The following is a 21,450-nucleotide window of genomic DNA, read 5'->3' on the forward strand; positions in this document are numbered from 1 at the left end:
TTTTTTAAATTCCGGGATACACGTAGGTTACGCGTACCCAGCCGATCCCCCCCAAAAATTAAGGCATCACTCTGCAAACGCGCCCCCTGGCGCATTTACAGAGGGGGAAATAATTCCCCTTGAATACTGGGGGTCCCTGGGGGCCAAGTAGCCCACCAGGAACCTCCAGTATGCGCAAGAGGGCTGCCTTGCAGAGATGTGTAAAGAGGCCCTGTCCCTTTTTACACCTCTCTGCAACGCAGCCCCCTGGCGCATACTGGAGGTTCCTGGTGGGCTAGTTGGCCCCCAGGGACCCCCAATATGCAAGGGGAATTAGTTCCCCCTCTGCAAACGCGCCAGGGGGCTGCGTTGCAGAGAGGTATAAAAAGGGGCGTGGTCTGAATACACCTCTCTGCAATGCAGCCCCCTGGTGCATACTGGGGGTTCCTGGTGGGCTAGTTGGCCCCCAGGGACCCCCAGTATTCAAGGGGAATTAGTTCCCCCTCTGCAAAAGCGCCAGGGGGCTGTGTTGCTAAGAGGTGTAAGAGACCATGCCCCTTTTTACACCTCTCTGCAAGGCAGCCTCCTGGCGCACACTGGAGGTTCCTGACCCCCCTAGGCCTGCTCAGGGTGTTCCACAAGGACCCCCAAGGCCCAAAAAAAAAATATTTTTTTAAGTCATGGATACACGTATCCTGACGAATCCTCCCAACAAATTAAGCCACCACTCTGCAAACGCACCATCCTGGCGCGTTTACAGAGGGGCAAATAATTCCCCTTGAATACTGGGGGTCCTTGGGGGCAAAGTAGACCACTAGGAACCTCCAGTATGCGCCAAGGGGCTGCCTTGCAGAGACGTGTAAAGATGCCACGCCCCTTTTTACACCTCTCTGCAACACAGCCCCCTGGCGCATACTGGAGGTTCCTGGTGGGTTAGTTGGCCCCCAGGGACCCCAGTATTCAAGGGGAATTAGTTCCCCCTCTGCAAACGCGCCAGAGGGCTGCGATGCACAGAGGTGTAAAAAGGGGCATGGCCTCATTACACCTCTCTGCAACGCAGCCCCCTGGTGCATACTGGAGGTTCCTGGTGGACTAGTTGGTCCCAGGGACCCCCAGTATTCAAGGGGAATTAGTTCCCCCTTTGCAAACGCGCCAGGGGGCTGAGTTGCAGAGAGGTGTAAAAAGGGGCATGGCCTCATTACACCTCTCTGCAACGCAGCCCCCTGGCGCATACTGGAGGTTCCTGGTGGGCTAGTTGGTCCCCAGGGACCCCCAGTATGCAAGGGGAATTAGTTCCCCCTCTACAAACGCGCCAGGGGGCTGCGTTGCAGAGAGGTGTAAAAAGGGGCGTGGCCTCATTACACCTCTCTGCAACGCAGCCCCCTGGTGCATACTGGAGGTTCCTGGTGGACTAGTTGGCCCCCAGGGACCCCCAGTATGCAAGGGGAATTAGTTCCCCCTCTGCAAACGCGCCAGGGGGCTGCGTTGCAGAGAGGTGTAATGAGGCCACGCCCCTTTTTACACCTCGCTGCAATGCAGCCCCCTGGCGCATAATGGAGGTTCCTGGTGGTCTAGTTGGCCCCCAGGGACCCCCAGTATGCAAGGGGAGTTAATCCCCTAACTTAGAACGCGCTACAGGGCGCGTTTGCACAGTGGTGAAGGTAGGGGGCGGGGCTTGAGGTGATATGTGTGTGAACATGCCCTGTGGCGCGTTTTAAGTTGCGGAATTAATTCCTCTTCAATCCAGAGGTCCCCTAGGGGCCAACTAGTCCAACAGGTACCTCCAGTAAGCGCCACGGAGCTGCGTTGCAGAGTGTTATAAAAAAGGTGCGTGCCCTCTGAACACCTCTCTGCAACGCAGCTCCCTGACACATACTGGAGGTACCTGGTGGGCTAGTTGGCTCACAGGGAACCTCAGGATTGAAGAGGAATTAATTCCCTAACCTAAAACGTACCGCAGGGCGTGTTTGCACACATGTCACCTCAGGCTCCGCCCCCTTCCTTCACTATTGGGCACAATATTCCTCTAAAATCAGCGGAACTACGAATTACGATTTACTCACCTGTTATCACGAGAGACGTCAGTGCTGCATCTTTGAGCCCAGTACGGACCCTGAAAAGTAAATCTAAGCATACTTACCAGTAACTTGTATTTCCTTCCATAGGAATCCATTGTGTGGTTTTCACCGGAAAAGATCCTGTCTATTTTTGAAACTTACAAATATTCCTGTAAATAAAAATCAGCCGAACTACGAATTCCGATTTACTCACCTGTTATCAGGAGAGACCTCTGTGCTGCATCTTTCAGCCCACTACTGATCCTGAAAAGTAATTCTAACCATACTTACAGTAACTTGAATTTCCTTCCATAGGCTAACATTGACTGGTTTCACTTGGAAATTCTTCTAAGTGTGGAGTTTTGGAACTTTAAAAAATTCCTTTAAAATCAGTCGAACTACGAATTCCGATGTACTCACCTGTTATCAGGCGAGACCTCAGTGCAGCATCTTTCAGCTCACTACTGTCCCTGAAAAGTAATTTTAACCGTACTTACCAGTAACTTGAATTTCCTTCCATAGGATATCATTGCCTGCTATATAAAATATATATACATTTAAAAAATATAAAATAAAATAAAAAAATATTACAATTTCAATATTTAAAAAAAAAACATTTTTCAATTTATATTAAAAATATGTAATGTAATTTAAAAAAAAAATATCTTAAAATAAATACTTAAAAAAGAATGTAGTAAATCAGTATAAAAAATATAACAATTAATACATTTTAAAATTATCATTTACAAAACCATTGAAATTCACTGAAAAAACCACAGGTTTCAGCCACGTTATAGTTTCGGGCTAGGTTCCCATCTCGGCTCCTGTTATTTCCCAGACGGTGCTCCTCTGCACGGCTGGACAGCCGTGTGATTAATTGTATTACAAAGGTCCACGCATTTCAGAAGGCACACAGCAGCATTCTTATTCCTCAGTGTAGCGATGTAGCAATCGTCAGCCCTACGCGTTTCGAGGCCGTCCGCCTCTCATCAGGGGCTTGTTTCTCATTCTGGCGGTTCTGAAGTTTCTCTGATGCACGCATTTAAATAGTCGCGTTCAGTACGTCGTGATTCTTTGCATGCTGGGTCTTGTAGTCCCATAGAGAAAATAATCATTTACCCATAGTGGGCTCATTGCGCCAAGAATCAATTTGAGCTGTTTTCATATTTCCATCATGCACTGGGACATTTTCCTATCGTAGTTAGGAATCACTGCTGCCAATCGATCGGGCTAGGTTCCCATCTCGGCTCCTGTTATTTCCCAGACGGTGCTTCTCTGCACGGCTGGACAGCCGTGTGATTAATTGTATTACAAAGGTCCACGCATTTCAGAAGGCACACAGCAGCATTCTTATTCCTCAGTGTAGCGATGTAGCAATCGTCAGTCCTACGCGTTTCGAGGCCGTCCGCCTCTCATCAGGGGCTTGTTTCTCATTCTGGCGGTTCTGAAGTTTCTCTGATGCAGGCATTTAAATAGTCACGTTCAGTACGTCGTGATTCTTTGCATGCTGGGTCTTGTAGTCCCATAGAGAAAATAATCATTTACCCATAGTGGGCTCATTGCGCCAAGAATCAATTTGAGCTGTTTTCATATTTCCATCATGCACTGGGACATTTTCCTATCGTAGTTAGGAATCACTGCTGCCAATCGATCGGGCTAGGTTCCCATCTCGGCTCCTGTTATTTCCCAGACGGTGCTCCTCTGCACGGCTGGACAGCCGTGTGATTAATTGTATTACAAAGGTCCACGCATTTCAGAAGGCACACAGCAGCATTCTTATTCCTCAGTGTAGCGATGTAGCAATCGTCAGCCCTACGCGTTTTGAGGCCGTCCGCCTCTCATCAGGGGCTTGTTTCTCATTCTGGCGGTTCTGAAGTTTCTCTGATGCACGCATTTAAATAGTCGCGTTCAGTACATCGTGATTCTTTGCATGCTGGGTCTTGTAGTCCCATAGAGAAAATAATCATTTACCCATAGTGGGCTCATTGCGCCAAGAATCAATTTGAGCTGTTTTCATATTTCCATCATGCACTGGGACATTTTCCTATCGTAGTTAGGAATCACTGCTGCCAATCGATCGGGCTAGGTTCCCATCTCGGCTCCTGTTATTTCCCAGACGGTGCTCCTCTGCACGGCTGGACAGCCGTGTGATTAATTGTATTACAAAGGTCCACGCATTTCAGAAGGCACACAGCAGCATTCTTATTCCTCAGTGTAGCGATGTAGCAATCGTCAGCCCTACGCGTTTCGAGGCCGTCCGCCTCTCATCAGGGGCTTGTTTCTCATTCTGGCGGTTCTGAAGTTTCTCTGATGCACGCATTTAAATAGTCACGTTCAGTACGTCGTGATTCTTTGCATGCTGGGTCTTGTAGTCCCATAGAGAAAATAATCATTTACCCATAGTGGGCTCATTGCGCCAAGAATCAATTTGAGCTGTTTTCATATTTCCATCATGCACTGGGACATTTTCCTATCGTAGTTAGGAATCACTGCTGCCAATCGATCGGGCTAGGTTCCCATCTCGGCTCCTGTTATTTCCCAGACGGTGCTCCTCTGCACGGCTGGACAGCCGTGTGATTAATTGTATTACAAAGGTCCACGCATTTTAGAAGGCACACAACAGCATTCTTATTCCTCAGTGTAGCGATGTAGCAATCGTCAGCCCTACGCGTTTCGAGGCCGTCCGCCTCTCATCAGGGGCTTGTTTCTCATTCTGGCGGTTTGAAGTTTCTCTGATGCACGCATTTAAATAGTCGCGTTCAGTACGTCGTGATTCTTTGCATGCTGGGTCTTGTAGTCCCATAGAGAAAATAATCATTTACCCATAGTGGGCTCATTGCGCCAAGAATCAATTTGAGCTGTTTTCATATTTCCATCATGCACTGGGACATTTTCCTATCGTAGTTAGGAATCACTGCTGCCAATCGATCGGGCTAGGTTCCCATCTCGGCTCCTGTTATTTCCCAGACGGTGCTCCTCTGCACGGCTGGACAGCCGTGTGATTAATTGTATTACAAAGGTCCACGCATTTCAGAAGGCACACAGCAGCATTCTTATTCCTCAGTGTAGCGATGTAGCAATCGTCAGCCCTACGCGTTTCGAGGCCGTCCGCCTCTCATCAGGGGCTTGTTTCTCATTCTGGCGGTTCTGAAGTTTCTCTGATGCACGCATTTAAATAGTTGCGTTCAGTACGTCGTGATTCTTTGCATGCTGGGTCTTGTCGTCCCATAGAGAAAATAATCATTTACCCATAGTGGGCTCATTGCGCCAAGAATCAATTTGAGCTGTTTTCATATTTCCATCATGCACTGGGACATTTTCCTATCGTAGTTAGGATTCACTGCTGCCAATCGATCGGGCTAGGTACCCATCTCGGCTCCTGTTATTTCCCAGACGGTGCTCCTCTGCACGGCTGGACAGCCGTGTGATTAATTGTATTACAAAGGTCCACGCATTTCAGAAGGCACACAGCAGCATTCTTATTCCTCAGTGTAGCAATGTAGCAATCGTCAGCCCTACGCGTTTCGAGGCCGTCCGCCTCTCATCAGGGGCTTGTTTCTCATTCTGGTGGTTCTGAAGTTTCTCTGATGCACGCATTTAAATAGTCACGTTCAGTACGTCGTGATTCTTTGCATGCTGGGTCTTGTAGTCCCATAGAGAAAATAATCATTTACCCATAGTGGGCTCATTGCGCCAAGAATCAATTTGAGCTGTTTTCATATTTCCATCATGCACTGGGACATTTTCCTATCGTAGTTAGGAATCACTGCTGCCAATCGATCGGGCTAGGTTCCCATCTCGGCTCCTGTTATTTCCCAGACGGGGCTCCTCTGCACGGCTGGACAGCCGTGTGATTAATTGTATTACAAAGGTCCACGCATTTCAGAAGGCACACAGCAGCATTCTTATTCCTCAGTGTAGACATGTAGCAATCGTCAGCCCTACGCGTTTCGAGGCCGTCCGCCTCTCATCAGGGGCTTGTTTCTCATTCTGGCGGTTCTGAAGTTTCTCTGATGCACGCATTTAAATAGTCGCGTTCAGTACGTCGTGATTCTTTGCATGCTGGGTCTTGTAGTCCCATAGAGAAAATAATCATTTACCCATAGTGGGCTCATTGCGCCAAGAATCAATTTGAGCTGTTTTCATATTTCCATCATGCACTGGGACATTTTCCTATTGTAGTTAGGAATCACTGCTGCCAATCGATCGGGCTAGGTTCCCATCTCGGCTCCTGTTATTTCCCAGACGGTGCTCCTCTGCACGGCTGGACAGCCGTGTGATTAATTGTATTACAAAGGTCCACGCATTTCAGAAGGCACACAGCAGCATTCTTATTCCTCAGTGTAGCGATGTAGCAATCGTCAGCCCTACGCGTTTCGAGGCCGTCCGCCTCTCATCAGGGGCTTGTTTCTCATTCTGGGGGTTCTGAAGTTTCTCTGATGCACGCATTTAAATAGTCGTGTTCAGTACGTCGTGATTCTTTGCATGCTGGGTCTTGTAGTCCCATAGAGAAAATAATCATTTACCCATAGTGGGCTCATTGCGCCAAGAATCAATTTGAGCTGTTTTCATATTTCCATCATGCACTGGGACATTTTCCTATCGTAGTTAGGAATCACTGCTGCCAATCGATCGGGCTAGGTTCCCATCTCGGCTCCTGTTATTTCCCAGACGATGCTCCTCTGCACGGCTGGACAGCCGTGTGATTAATTGTATTACAAAGGTCCACGCATTTCAGAAGGCACACAGCAGCATTCTTATTCCTCAGTGTAGCGATGTAGCAATCGTCAGCCCTACGCGTTTCGAGGCCGTCCGCCTCTCATCAGGGGCTTGTTTCTCATTCTGGCGGTTCTGAAGTTTCTCTGATGCACGCATTTAAATAGTCGCGTTCAGTACGTCGTGATTCTTTGCATGCTGGGTCTTGTAGTCCCATAGAGAAAATAATCATTTACCCATAGTGGGCTCATTGCGCCAAGAATCAATTTGAGCTGTTTTCATATTTCCATCATGCACTGGGACATTTTCCTATCGTAGTTAGGAATCACTGCTGCCAATCGATCGGGCTAGGTTCCCATCTCGGCTCCTGTTATTTCCCAGACGGTGCTCCTCTGCACGGCTGGACAGCCATGTGATTAATTGTATTACAAAGGTCCACGCATTTCAGAAGGCACACAGCAGCATTCTTATTCCTCAGTGTAGCAATGTAGCAATCGCCAGCCCTACGCGTTTCGAGGCCGTCCGCCTCTCATCAGGGGCTTGTTTCTCATTCTGGCGGTTCTGAAGTTTTTCTGATGCACGCATTTAAATAGTCGCGTTCAGTACGTCGTGATTCTTTGCATGCTGGGTCTTGTAGTCCCATAGAGAAAATAATCATTTACCCATAGTGGGCTCATTGCGCCAAGAATCAATTTGAGCTGTTTTCATATTTCCATCATGCACTGGGACATTTTCCTATCGTAGTTAGGAATCACTGCTGCCAATCGATCGGGCTAGGTTCCCATCTCGGCTCCTGTTATTTCCCAGACGGTGCTTCTCTGCACGGCTGGACAGCCGTGTGATTAATTGTATTACAAAGGTCCACGCATTTCAGAAGGCACACAGCAGCATTCTTATTCCTCAGTGTAGCGATGTAGCAATCGTCAGTCCTACGCGTTTCGAGGCCGTCCGCCTCTCATCAGGGGCTTGTTTCTCATTCTGGCGGTTCTGAAGTTTCTCTGATGCAGGCATTTAAATAGTCACGTTCAGTACGTCGTGATTCTTTGCATGCTGGGTCTTGTAGTCCCATAGAGAAAATAATCATTTACCCATAGTGGGCTCATTGCGCCAAGAATCAATTTGAGCTGTTTTCATATTTCCATCATGCACTGGGACATTTTCCTATCGTAGTTAGGAATCACTGCTGCCAATCGATCGGGCTAGGTTCCCATCTCGGCTCCTGTTATTTCCCAGACGGTGCTCCTCTGCACGGCTGGACAGCCGTGTGATTAATTGTATTACAAAGGTCCACGCATTTCAGAAGGCACACAGCAGCATTCTTATTCCTCAGTGTAGCGATGTAGCAATCGTCAGCCCTACGCGTTTTGAGGCCGTCCGCCTCTCATCAGGGGCTTGTTTCTCATTCTGGCGGTTCTGAAGTTTCTCTGATGCACGCATTTAAATAGTCGCGTTCAGTACATCGTGATTCTTTGCATGCTGGGTCTTGTAGTCCCATAGAGAAAATAATCATTTACCCATAGTGGGCTCATTGCGCCAAGAATCAATTTGAGCTGTTTTCATATTTCCATCATGCACTGGGACATTTTCCTATCGTAGTTAGGAATCACTGCTGCCAATCGATCGGGCTAGGTTCCCATCTCGGCTCCTGTTATTTCCCAGACGGTGCTCCTCTGCACGGCTGGACAGCCGTGTGATTAATTGTATTACAAAGGTCCACGCATTTCAGAAGGCACACAGCAGCATTCTTATTCCGCAGTGTATCGATGTAGCAATTGTCAGCCCGACGCGTTTCGAGGCCGTCCGCCTCTCATCAGGGGCTTGTTTCTCATTCTGGCGGTTCTGAAGTTTCTCTGATGCACGCATTTAAATAGTCACGTTCAGTACGTCGTGATTCTTTGCATGCTGGGTCTTGTAGTCCCATAGAGAAAATAATCATTTACCCATAGTGGGCTCATTGCGCCAAGAATCAATTTGAGCTGTTTTCATATTTCCATCATGCACTGGGACATTTTCCTATCGTAGTTAGGAATCACTGCTGCCAATCGATCGGGCTAGGTTCCCATCTCGGCTCCTGTTATTTCCCAGACGGTGCTCCTCTGCACGGCTGGACAGCCGTGTGATTAATTGTATTACAAAGGTCCACGCATTTTAGAAGGCACACAACAGCATTCTTATTCCTCAGTGTAGCGATGTAGCAATCGTCAGCCCTACGCGTTTCGAGGCCGTCCGCCTCTCATCAGGGGCTTGTTTCTCATTCTGGCGGTTTGAAGTTTCTCTGATGCACGCATTTAAATAGTCGCGTTCAGTACGTCGTGATTCTTTGCATGCTGGGTCTTGTAGTCCCATAGAGAAAATAATCATTTACCCATAGTGGGCTCATTGCGCCAAGAATCAATTTGAGCTGTTTTCATATTTCCATCATGCACTGGGACATTTTCCTATCGTAGTTAGGAATCACTGCTGCCAATCGATCGGGCTAGGTTCCCATCTCGGCTCCTGTTATTTCCCAGACGGTGCTCCTCTGCACGGCTGGACAGCCGTGTGATTAATTGTATTACAAAGGTCCACGCATTTCAGAAGGCACACAGCAGCATTCTTATTCCTCAGTGTAGCGATGTAGCAATCGTCAGCCCTACGCGTTTCGAGGCCGTCCGCCTCTCATCAGGGGCTTGTTTCTCATTCTGGCGGTTCTGAAGTTTCTCTGATGCACGCATTTAAATAGTTGCGTTCAGTACGTCGTCATTCTTTGCATGCTGGGTCTTGTCGTCCCATAGAGAAAATAATCATTTACCCATAGTGGGCTCATTGCGCCAAGAATCAATTTGAGCTGTTTTCATATTTCCATCATGCACTGGGACATTTTCCTATTGTAGTTAGGAATCACTGCTGCCAATCGATCGGGCTAGGTTCCCATCTCGGCTCCTGTTATTTCCCAGACGGTGCTCCTCTGCACGGCTGGACAGCCGTGTGATTAATTGTATTACAAAGGTCCACGCATTTCAGAAGGCACACAGCAGCATTCTTATTCCTCAGTGTAGCGATGTAGCAATCGTCAGCCCTACGCGTTTTGAGGCCGTCCGCCTCTCATCAGGGGCTTGTTTCTCATTCTGGCGGTTCTGAAGTTTCTCTGATGCACGCATTTAAATAGTCGCGTTCAGTACATCGTGATTCTTTGCATGCTGGGTCTTGTAGTCCCATAGAGAAAATAATCATTTACCCATAGTGGGCTCATTGCGCCAAGAATCAATTTGAGCTGTTTTCATATTTCCATCATGCACTGGGACATTTTCCTATCGTAGTTAGGAATCACTGCTGCCAATCGATCGGGCTAGGTTCCCATCTCGGCTCCTGTTATTTCCCAGACGGTGCTCCTCTGCACGGCTGGACAGCCGTGTGATTAATTGTATTACAAAGGTGCACGCATTTCAGAAGGCACACAGCAGCATTCTTATTCCTCAGTGTAGCGATGTAGCAATCGTCAGCCCTACGCGTTTCGAGGCCGTCCGCCTCTCATCAGGGGCTTGTTTCTCATTCTGGCGGTTCTGAAGTTTCTCTGATGCACGCATTTAAATAGTCACGTTCAGTACGTCGTGATTCTTTGCATGCTGGGTCTTGTAGTCCCATAGAGAAAATAATCATTTACCCATAGTGGGCTCATTGCGCCAAGAATCAATTTGAGCTGTTTTCATATTTCCATCATGCACTGGGACATTTTCCTATCGTAGTTAGGAATCACTGCTGCCAATCGATCGGGCTAGGTTCCCATCTCGGCTCCTGTTATTTCCCAGACGGTGCTCCTCTGCACGGCTGGACAGCCGTGTGATTAATTGTATTACAAAGGTCCACGCATTTTAGAAGGCACACAACAGCATTCTTATTCCTCAGTGTAGCGATGTAGCAATCGTCAGCCCTACGCGTTTCGAGGCCGTCCGCCTCTCATCAGGGGCTTGTTTCTCATTCTGGCGGTTTGAAGTTTCTCTGATGCACGCATTTAAATAGTCGCGTTCAGTACGTCGTGATTCTTTGCATGCTGGGTCTTGTAGTCCCATAGAGAAAATAATCATTTACCCATAGTGGGCTCATTGCGCCAAGAATCAATTTGAGCTGTTTTCATATTTCCATCATGCACTGGGACATTTTCCTATCGTAGTTAGGAATCACTGCTGCCAATCGATCGGGCTAGGTTCCCATCTCGGCTCCTGTTATTTCCCAGACGGTGCTCCTCTGCACGGCTGGACAGCCGTGTGATTAATTGTATTACAAAGGTCCACGCATTTCAGAAGGCACACAGCAGCATTCTTATTCCTCAGTGTAGCGATGTAGCAATCGTCAGCCCTACGCGTTTCGAGGCCGTCCGCCTCTCATCAGGGGCTTGTTTCTCATTCTGGCGGTTCTGAAGTTTCTCTGATGCACGCATTTAAATAGTTGCGTTCAGTACGTCGTGATTCTTTGCATGCTGGGTCTTGTCGTCCCATAGAGAAAATAATCATTTACCCATAGTGGGCTCATTGCGCCAAGAATCAATTTGAGCTGTTTTCATATTTCCATCATGCACTGGGACATTTTCCTATCGTAGTTAGGATTCACTGCTGCCAATCGATCGGGCTAGGTACCCATCTCGGCTCCTGTTATTTCCCAGACGGTGCTCCTCTGCACGGCTGGACAGCCGTGTGATTAATTGTATTACAAAGGTCCACGCATTTCAGAAGGCACACAGCAGCATTCTTATTCCTCAGTGTAGCAATGTAGCAATCGTCAGCCCTACGCGTTTCGAGGCCGTCCGCCTCTCATCAGGGGCTTGTTTCTCATTCTGGTGGTTCTGAAGTTTCTCTGATGCACGCATTTAAATAGTCGCGTTCAGTACGTCGTGATTCTTTGCATGCTGGGTCTTGTAGTCCCATAGAGAAAATAATCATTTACCCATAGTGGGCTCATTGCGCCAAGAATCAATTTGAGCTGTTTTCATATTTCCATCATGCACTGGGACATTTTCCTATCGTAGTTAGGAATCACTGCTGCCAATCGATCGGGCTAGGTTCCCATCTCGGCTCCTGTTATTTCCCAGACGGGGCTCCTCTGCACGGCTGGACAGCCGTGTGATTAATTGTATTACAAAGGTCCACGCATTTCAGAAGGCACACAGCAGCATTCTTATTCCTCAGTGTAGACATGTAGCAATCGTCAGCCCTACGCGTTTCGAGGCCGTCCGCCTCTCATCAGGGGCTTGTTTCTCATTCTGGCGGTTCTGAAGTTTCTCTGATGCACGCATTTAAATAGTCGCGTTCAGTACGTCGTGATTCTTTGCATGCTGGGTCTTGTAGTCCCATAGAGAAAATAATCATTTACCCATAGTGGGCTCATTGCGCCAAGAATCAATTTGAGCTGTTTTCATATTTCCATCATGCACTGGGACATTTTCCTATTGTAGTTAGGAATCACTGCTGCCAATCGATCGGGCTAGGTTCCCATCTCGGCTCCTGTTATTTCCCAGACGGTGCTCCTCTGCACGGCTGGACAGCCGTGTGATTAATTGTATTACAAAGGTCCACGCATTTCAGAAGGCACACAGCAGCATTCTTATTCCTCAGTGTAGCGATGTAGCAATCGTCAGCCCTACGCGTTTCGAGGCCGTCCGCCTCTCATCAGGGGCTTGTTTCTCATTCTGGGGGTTCTGAAGTTTCTCTGATGCACGCATTTAAATAGTCGTGTTCAGTACGTCGTGATTCTTTGCATGCTGGGTCTTGTAGTCCCATAGAGAAAATAATCATTTACCCATAGTGGGCTCATTGCGCCAAGAATCAATTTGAGCTGTTTTCATATTTCCATCATGCACTGGGACATTTTCCTATCGTAGTTAGGAATCACTGCTGCCAATCGATCGGGCTAGGTTCCCATCTCGGCTCCTGTTATTTCCCAGACGATGCTCCTCTGCACGGCTGGACAGCCGTGTGATTAATTGTATTACAAAGGTCCACGCATTTCAGAAGGCACACAGCAGCATTCTTATTCCTCAGTGTAGCGATGTAGCAATCGTCAGCCCTACGCGTTTCGAGGCCGTCCGCCTCTCATCAGGGGCTTGTTTCTCATTCTGGCGGTTCTGAAGTTTCTCTGATGCACGCATTTAAATAGTCGCGTTCAGTACGTCGTGATTCTTTGCATGCTGGGTCTTGTAGTCCCATAGAGAAAATAATCATTTACCCATAGTGGGCTCATTGCGCCAAGAATCAATTTGAGCTGTTTTCATATTTCCATCATGCACTGGGACATTTTCCTATCGTAGTTAGGAATCACTGCTGCCAATCGATCGGGCTAGGTTCCCATCTCGGCTCCTGTTATTTCCCAGACGGTGCTCCTCTGCACGGCTGGACAGCCATGTGATTAATTGTATTACAAAGGTCCACGCATTTCAGAAGGCACACAGCAGCATTCTTATTCCTCAGTGTAGCAATGTAGCAATCGCCAGCCCTACGCGTTTCGAGGCCGTCCGCCTCTCATCAGGGGCTTGTTTCTCATTCTGGCGGTTCTGAAGTTTTTCTGATGCACGCATTTAAATAGTCGCGTTCAGTACGTCGTGATTCTTTGCATGCTGGGTCTTGTAGTCCCATAGAGAAAATAATCATTTACCCATAGTGGGCTCATTGCGCCAAGAATCAATTTGAGCTGTTTTCATATTTCCATCATGCACTGGGACATTTTCCTATCGTAGTTAGGAATCACTGCTGCCAATCGATCGGGCTAGGTTCCCATCTCGGCTCCTGTTATTTCCCAGACGGTGCTCCTCTGCACGGCTGGACAGCCGTGTGATTAATTGTATTACAAAGGTCCACGCATTTCAGAAGGCACACAGCAGCATTCTTATTCCTCAGTGTAGCGATGTAGCAATCGTCAGCCCTACGCGTTTCGAGGCCGTCCGCCTCTCATCAGGGGCTTGTTTCTCATTCTGGCGGTTCTGAAGTTTCTCTGATGCACGCATTTAAATAGTCGCATTCAGTACGTCGTGATTCTTTGCATGCTGGGTCTTGTAGTCCCATAGAGAAAATAATCATTTACCCATAGTGGGCTCATTGCGCCAAGAATCAATTTGAGCTGTTTTCATATTTCCATCATGCACTGGGACATTTTCCTATCGTAGTTAGGAATCACTGCTGCCAATCGATCGGGCTAGGTTCCCATCTCGGCTCCTGTTATTTCCCAGACGGTGCTCCTCTGCACGGCTGGACAGCCGTGTGATTAATTGTATTACAAAGGTCCACGCATTTCAGAAGGCACACAGCAGCATTCTTATTCTTCAGTGTAGCAATGTAGCAATCGTCAGCCCTACGCGTTTCGAGGCCGTCCGCCTCTCATCAGGGGCTTGTTTCTCATTCTGGCAGTTCTGAAGTTTCTCTGATGCACGCATTTAAATAGTCGCATTCAGTACGTCGTGATTCTTTGCATGCTGGGTCTTGTAGTCCCATAGAGAAAATAATCATTTACCCATAGTGGGCTCATTGCGCCAAGAATCAATTTGAGCTGTTTTCATATTTCCATCATGCACTGGGACATTTTCCTATCGTAGTTAGGAATCACTGCTGCCAATCGATCGGGCTAGGTTCCCATCTCGGCTCCTGTTATTTCCCAGACGGTGCTCCTCTGCACGGCTGGACAGCCGTGTGATTAATTGTATTACAATGGTCCACGCATTTCAGAAGGCACACAGCAGCATTCTTATTCCTCAGTGTAGCGATGTAGCAATCGTCAGCCCTACGCGTTTCGAGGCCGTCCGCCTCTCATCATGGGCTTGTTTCTCATTCTGGCGGTTCTGAAGTTTCTCTGATGCACGCATTTAAATAGTCGCGTTCAGTACGTCTTGATTCTTTGCATGCTGGGTCTTGTAGTCCCATAGAGAAAATAATCATTTACCCATAGTGGGCTCATTGCGCCAAGAATCAATTTGAGCTGTTTTCATATTTCCATCATGCACTGGGACATTTTCCTATCGTAGTTAGGAATCACTGCTGCCAATCGATCGGGCTAGGTTCCCATCTCGGCTCCTGTTATTTCCCAGACGGTGCTCCTCTGCACGGCTGGACAGCCGTGTGATTAATTGTATTACAAAGGTCCACGCATTTCAGAAGGCACACAGCAGCATTCTTATTCCTCAGTGTAGCGATGTAGCAATCGTCAGCCCTACGCGTTTCGAGGCCGTCCGCCTCTCATCAGGGGCTTGTTTCTCATTCTGGCGGTTCTGAAGTTTCTCTGATGCACGCATTTAAATAGTCGCGTTCAGTACGTCGTGATTCTTTGCATGCTGGGTCTTGTAGTCCCATAGAGAAAATAATCATTTACCCATAGTGGGCTCATTGCGCCAAGAATCAATTTGAGCTGTTTTCATATTTCCATCAAGCACTGGGACATTTTCCTATCGTAGTTAGGAATCACTGCTGCCAATCGATCGGGCTAGGTTCCCATCTCGGCTCCTTTTATTTCCCAGACGTTGCTCCTCTGCACGGCTGGACAGCCGTGTGATTAATTGTATTACAAAGGTCCACGCATTTCAGAAGGCACACAGCAGCATTCTTATTGCTCAGTGTAGCGATGTAGCAATCGTCAGCCCTATGCGTTTCGAGGCCGTCCGCCTCTCATCAGGGGCTTGTTTCTCATTCTGGCGGTTCTGAAGTTTCTCTGATGCACGCATTTAAATAGTCGCGTTCAGTACGTCGTGATTCTTTGCATGCTGGGTCTTGTAGTCCCATAGAGAAAATAATCATTTACCCATAGTGGGCTCATTGCGCCAAGAATCAATTTGAGCTGTTTTCATATTTCCATCATGCACTGGGACATTTTCCTATCATAGTTAGGAATCACTGCTGCCAATCGATCGGGCTAGGTTCCCATCTCGGCTCCTGTTATTTCCCAGACGGTGCTCCTCTGCACGGCTGGACAGCCGTGTGATTAATTGTATTACAAAGGTCCACGCATTTCAGAAGGCACACAGCAGCATTCTTATTCCTCAGTGTAGCGATGTAGCAATCGTCAGCCCTACGCGTTTCGAGGCCGTCCGCCTCTCATCAGGGGCTTGTTTCTCATTCTGGCGGTTCTGAAGTTTCTCTGATGCACGCATTTAAATAGTCGCGTTCAGTACGTCGTGATTCTTTGCATTCTGGGTCTTGTAGTCCCATAGAGAAAATAATCATTTACCCATAGTGGGCTCATTGCGCCAAGAATCAATTTGAGCTGTTTTCATATTTCCATCATGCACTGGGACATTTTCCTATCGTAGTTAGGAATCACTGCTGCCAATCGATCGGGCTAGGTTCCCATCTCGGCTCCTGTTATTTCCCAGACGGTGCTCCTCTGCATGGCTGGACAGCCGTGTGATTAATTGTATTACAAAGGTCCACGCATTTCAGAAGGCACACAGCAGCATTCTTATTCCTCAGTGTAGCGATGTAGCAATCGTCAGCCCTACGCGTTTCGAGGCCGTCCGCCGCTCATCAGGGGCTTGTTTCTCATTCTGGCGGTTCTGAAGTTTCTCTGATGCACGCATTTAAATAGTCGCGTTCAGTACGCCGTGATTCTTTGCATGCTGGGTCTTGTAGTCCCATAGAGAAAATAATCATTTACCCATAGTGGGCTCATTGCGCCAAGAATCAATTTGAGCTGTTTTCATATTTCCATGATGCACTGGGACATTTTCCTATCGTAGTTAGGAATCACTGCTGCCAATCGATCGGGCTAGGTTCCCATCTCGGCTCCTGTTATTTCCCAGATGGTGCTCCTCTGCACGGCTGGACAGCCGTGTGATTAATTGTATTACAAAGGTCCACGCATTTCAGAAGGCACACAGCAGCATTCTTATTCCTCAGGTAGCGATGTAGCAATCGTCAGCCCTACGCGTTTCGAGGCCGTCCGCCTCTCATCAGGGGCTTGTTTCTCATTCTGGCGGTTCTGAAGTTTCTCTGATGCACTCATTTAAATAGTCGCGTTCAGTACGTCGTGATTCTTTGCATGCTGGGTCTTGTAGTCTCATAGAGAAAATAATCATTTACCCATAGAGGGCTCATTGCGCCAAGAATCAATTTGAGCTGTTTTCATATTTCCATCATGCACTGGGACATTTTCCTATCGTAGTTAGGAATCACTGCTGCCAATCGATCGGGCTAGGTTCCCATCTCGGCTCCTGTTATTTCCCAGACGGTGCTCCTCTGCACGGCTGGACAGCCGTGTGATTAATTGTATTACAAAGGTCCACGCATTTCAGAAGGCACACAGCAGCATTCTTATTCCTCAGTGTAGCGATGTAGCAATCTTCAGCCCTACGCGTTTCAAGGCCGTCCGCCTCTCATCAGGGGCTTGTTTCTCATACTGGCGGTTCTGACGTTTCTCTGATGCACGCATTTAAATAGTCGCGTTCAGTACGTCGTGATTCTTTGCATGCTGGGTCTTGTAGTCCCATAGAGAAAATAATCATTTACCCATAGTGGGCTCATTGCGCCAAGAATCAATTTGAGCTGTTTTCATATTTCCATCATGCACTGGGACATTTTCCTATCGTAGTTATATATATATATATATAGTGCAACACAATCCAACTATGTAGTCGAAAAACGACAAGCACGCTGGTATCCGGATTTTAAATATTTTAATGCAAACCCCCCTCACCCTAGACATACGCGTTTCGCTATTCCAGCTTCGTCAGTGTCAGTTTGTGGCAACAATCAATCGCCATTTTAAACCCACCGGTCATTGCTACATTCATTGACATAGATGATGGTAAATTTTGTCAAAAACGGTGGCCATCTTTAAACATATGTCTCTACATATATCATAAGTGTTTATCATGGCGAAAAATAAAGTGCTTAGTGCATAATTAAAAACATTTCTACAACAAACAATTCATTATTCATGTACATACTCTCATTATGATACAGAGAGGATAGATAATCAGATCCCATATGGCCACAATACAATATTGCATTTTATTGATGTCTTTCCTTATAGGGGTGTATCCACAATTGCATTATGTTATTAGTGCCACGGACCAGGATGTCTATCCTTTTATTCTTTTTTTGGTTCTTTTTTGTTTTGTAGCCCTGTATGGGCAGAGGTATCTTACTATGTAATTCAATAAACAGTGATGTCAGCTTTCGGATATATGGGTGTTGGCAGACAGTATCTCTATTCTTCAGTTAGAGTTTGGACATATGAGAGTGTTAATACACATGATCCCATGTGCATATTCAGAGGTGGACCCACAGTTCTTCGTCATTATTAAGGCCCCATGGGGTCATAGTTTTAAGGTCGATGATATACCTAGATTCTAGAAAAAAATCAACAAGGGAGGGAGGTAGAGTAGTAGAAGTAGGATTCTTACTCCACAAGATAGTATGTATAAACAAAAGGAATCCTACCAGAGGAGAAGTGCTACCCAAGGGAGGTATGGGAGCACTCAGGGTTTTGTAAAATACCCCTCACACACCAAAAGGCCCCTTGGTGTCATGCTTCATCATCGGGGTCTTCGCACCCCTCTAACGGGGGAGCAGCGCGAGGGGTAAGACGGTGGCAATTTCGTCCCTACTTTATTGCACAAAGTAGCAATCAACCCCCAGACGCTTCTATGAGCTCATGAAGCAATCAACTCTTTTCTATTGAGTCATGCAACTGCATGTATCCTGAGCCAAAATCCGCTGTAGGCACACTATAGCCTATATACCACTTGTCATTTTTTTGTCACTTTTATTTAACTAACCATAATTTTTAAAGGTACAAATAGTAAAACGTGAGTAAGGTGGGGAAGTTGTGCTCCCGTCCTGAAGAAGGGGCGCCAGCCCCGAAACATGTCGACGCACACATGAGGTACTGTTCATTATCACGACAGACTTACCTCGCACATCACTTCTTTTAATAGTGCCAGCTCGAGGTCCTGAATAAAAAAAAAAAATTTCACCTACGAGCCAGGTACTTTTTAACTCTTCACTACCCACCACCACTCACATTACCACTCACTTGCACCACACGCACCACACATAGTCATTTGACAAGTGCTCCCGCGTAGTCGTAGGTCGCAGCACGCCGCATCCCGTTAGAGGGGGGCGAAGACCCCGATGATGAAGCATGACACCAAGGGGCCTTTTGGTGTGTGAGGGGTATTTTACAAAACCCTGAGTGCTCCCATACCTCCCTTGGGTAGCACTTCTCCTCTGGTAGGATTCCTTTTGTTTATACATACCTAGATTCTAGGACTCGAAGTGCCTTTTCTCTATCCCCCCCTCGTTCCAGACGTTTTACCTGATCTAGGCAGTAAAAACTCAGAAGATCCCTATCGCTATGATGGCATTCTGCGAAATGGCGAGCAACCGGATAGGCTTTATCCTTATTCGCGATTGCTCGCATATGTTCTAGGATTCTGAGTTTAGTGGGGTTGATGGTGCTCCCAATGTATCTTCTTTTACACGGGCACTCTAGACAGTAGACGGTATAGTCTGAATTGCAATTTAGGAGTTTCTTTATTTTCCTATTTGGTCTATCCTCTCCTGTTCTGCCCGGATACTCTAAGACTTTCTTACTGCCTTTACAGGCTGTACAGCGCAAGCAGGGGAAGAACCCTTTGATGTTGGTAAGGTCAGTGGGCTGGACCTTTGAGGAAAAATGGCTATGGACTAAATGATCGGATAGTGACTGACAGCGTCGATAAGTAATTAAAGGCTGCTGAGGGAGATGCCCTTTCAAAACATTGTCAGTAGTCAAAATGTGCCAATTTTTCTTAAAAATGTGGACTAGATCTCCAGATTTGGTGTTGAATTTGGTAATCATTCTCACCTCATCTTCCACCTTTGGCACTTTCTTTGCCACCAGGAGATCCCTCCTGTTGACTATAGACGCCTTATTTGAAGCCTGTTGAAGTATGCTCTTGGAATACACCCTATTCTGAAATCTCTCACTGGCATCAGCTTTAGCTTGTTGGAAATCAGTTTCTACTGAGCAGTTTCTTTTTAAGCGCAGTAGTTCGCCATAAGGGACATTTTTGATTAGACACTTCGGGTGGTAACTGGCCGCGTGTAACACGGCATTCCCCGCCGTAGGTTTTCTATAGAGTCTCGTTTGGAGGGTGTTGTTATATATATAAACCTCCAGATCCAAATAGCAAATGCTGGTTGCGCTTATTGTGCTAGTAAATTTCAGGTTCCAATTGTTATTGTTGAGGACGGCAATGTACTCCTCAGCCGAGGTGCGATCGCCGCGCCACACAATAAATAGGTTGTCTATATACCTAGTCCACATTAAAGTTTTATCTGTCCATGCCTCATTTATCTCACCCCATGCTTCGTGCTTCTCCCACCAGCCTACGAACAAGTTCGCGTAGCTAGGGGAGAAGCACGAGCCCATAGAGGTACCCCTGATTTGTTTAAATAATTGGCCAGAAAAAAGGAAAATGTTATGGTATAAACGAAATCGTATCATGTTTAACAACATATTGCTACGTGACTTATATCTCTCTGGTTTTCTGTCTAGAAACCACTTGGTCGACATCAAGCCGTTCTCATGGGCTATACAGATGTATACATTCACCACATCCAATGTTATTAAAAGCATGTCCGAATCCCAAGAGATATTGTCCATACTACGGAGGAAATCGTGTGTATGCCTCACGTATGACGGTAAGTCTTTTACAATGGGAGCCAGATACGAGTCAATGAAGCGTGACGTATTTTCCAAAAGACTCCCAATCGAAGACACGATCGGTTGCCCTGGTGGTCTTTTGCCATTCTTGTAGATCTTTGGAAGATGGTAAAAAGTGGGTAATATTGGTGATTCACATTGCAAGAAAAGGAACTCATCCATATTGAGCATGCCATCCTCCTTCCATTTAGTCAGCATTGATTGATATTCTATTGTACTCTTGACATATTCAGTTCTTTGTATAATGATATAGCACTCTTTATCTTTTAATTGTGTTAGTGCCTCCTGTTCATACTGCTCCTTGTTACAAATCACAATATTTCCCCCTTTATCCGAGGGTTTAATTTCAATGGTTTTGTCATTTTTCAGGGACTTGATTGCCTCCCATTCTCTCCTCGTGATATTGGAAGATTGCATGTCCATCTTTTCTTTTGATAGTCTTTCCAAGTCCATGAGTACCGCTTCATTAAAAACATTAATTGCATCGTGGGGTGCAACAGGCAGTTTTCTAGACTTCTTTTTCATGTTACTAGGATCTCGCACTTGTATTATAGATACACCTTCATCCTGTGGACCTGTTACTCCCCTTTCCAAAATATCTTGAGTTGGGGTCAGTAATAAATTTGCAAGAGTATTAAGGTGTACTTCTATAGATTCCTCTGTGGTGTTTCCCAAATGTGTTCCCACAACAGTATCTTTGGGATGTAGAAGAAAGATTTTCTTAAACTTTAGTTTTCGAATGTATCTAAAGAGATCTATTCTTGTGTCCACCAGGTCGAACTCACTTGCAGGACAAAAACTCAGTCCTTTCTTAAGGACTTTTATCTCATGCCCTGTTAGCTCTCTTTTCGACAGGTTGGTGACATTGTTGTCGTCCGCTGTTATTGTCTTCTCCTGCGGCTTGACACACTCCGGGTCACCCTCGGTGAGGCAGTTGCCTGTGTGCCTCCTCTTGCCCCTCCTGCCCCGCCTTGTCCTCCTCTTTGGCTTGGTTGGGGGGGGTGATTCCTTTGCTGTGGTCTCTGGCGTGTTTTCT

The sequence above is a fragment of the Lissotriton helveticus genome, chromosome 2_1 (genome assembly GCF_964261635.1).
Source record: "Lissotriton helveticus chromosome 2_1, aLisHel1.1, whole genome shotgun sequence".
Lineage (NCBI taxonomy): Eukaryota > Metazoa > Chordata > Amphibia > Caudata > Salamandridae > Lissotriton > Lissotriton helveticus.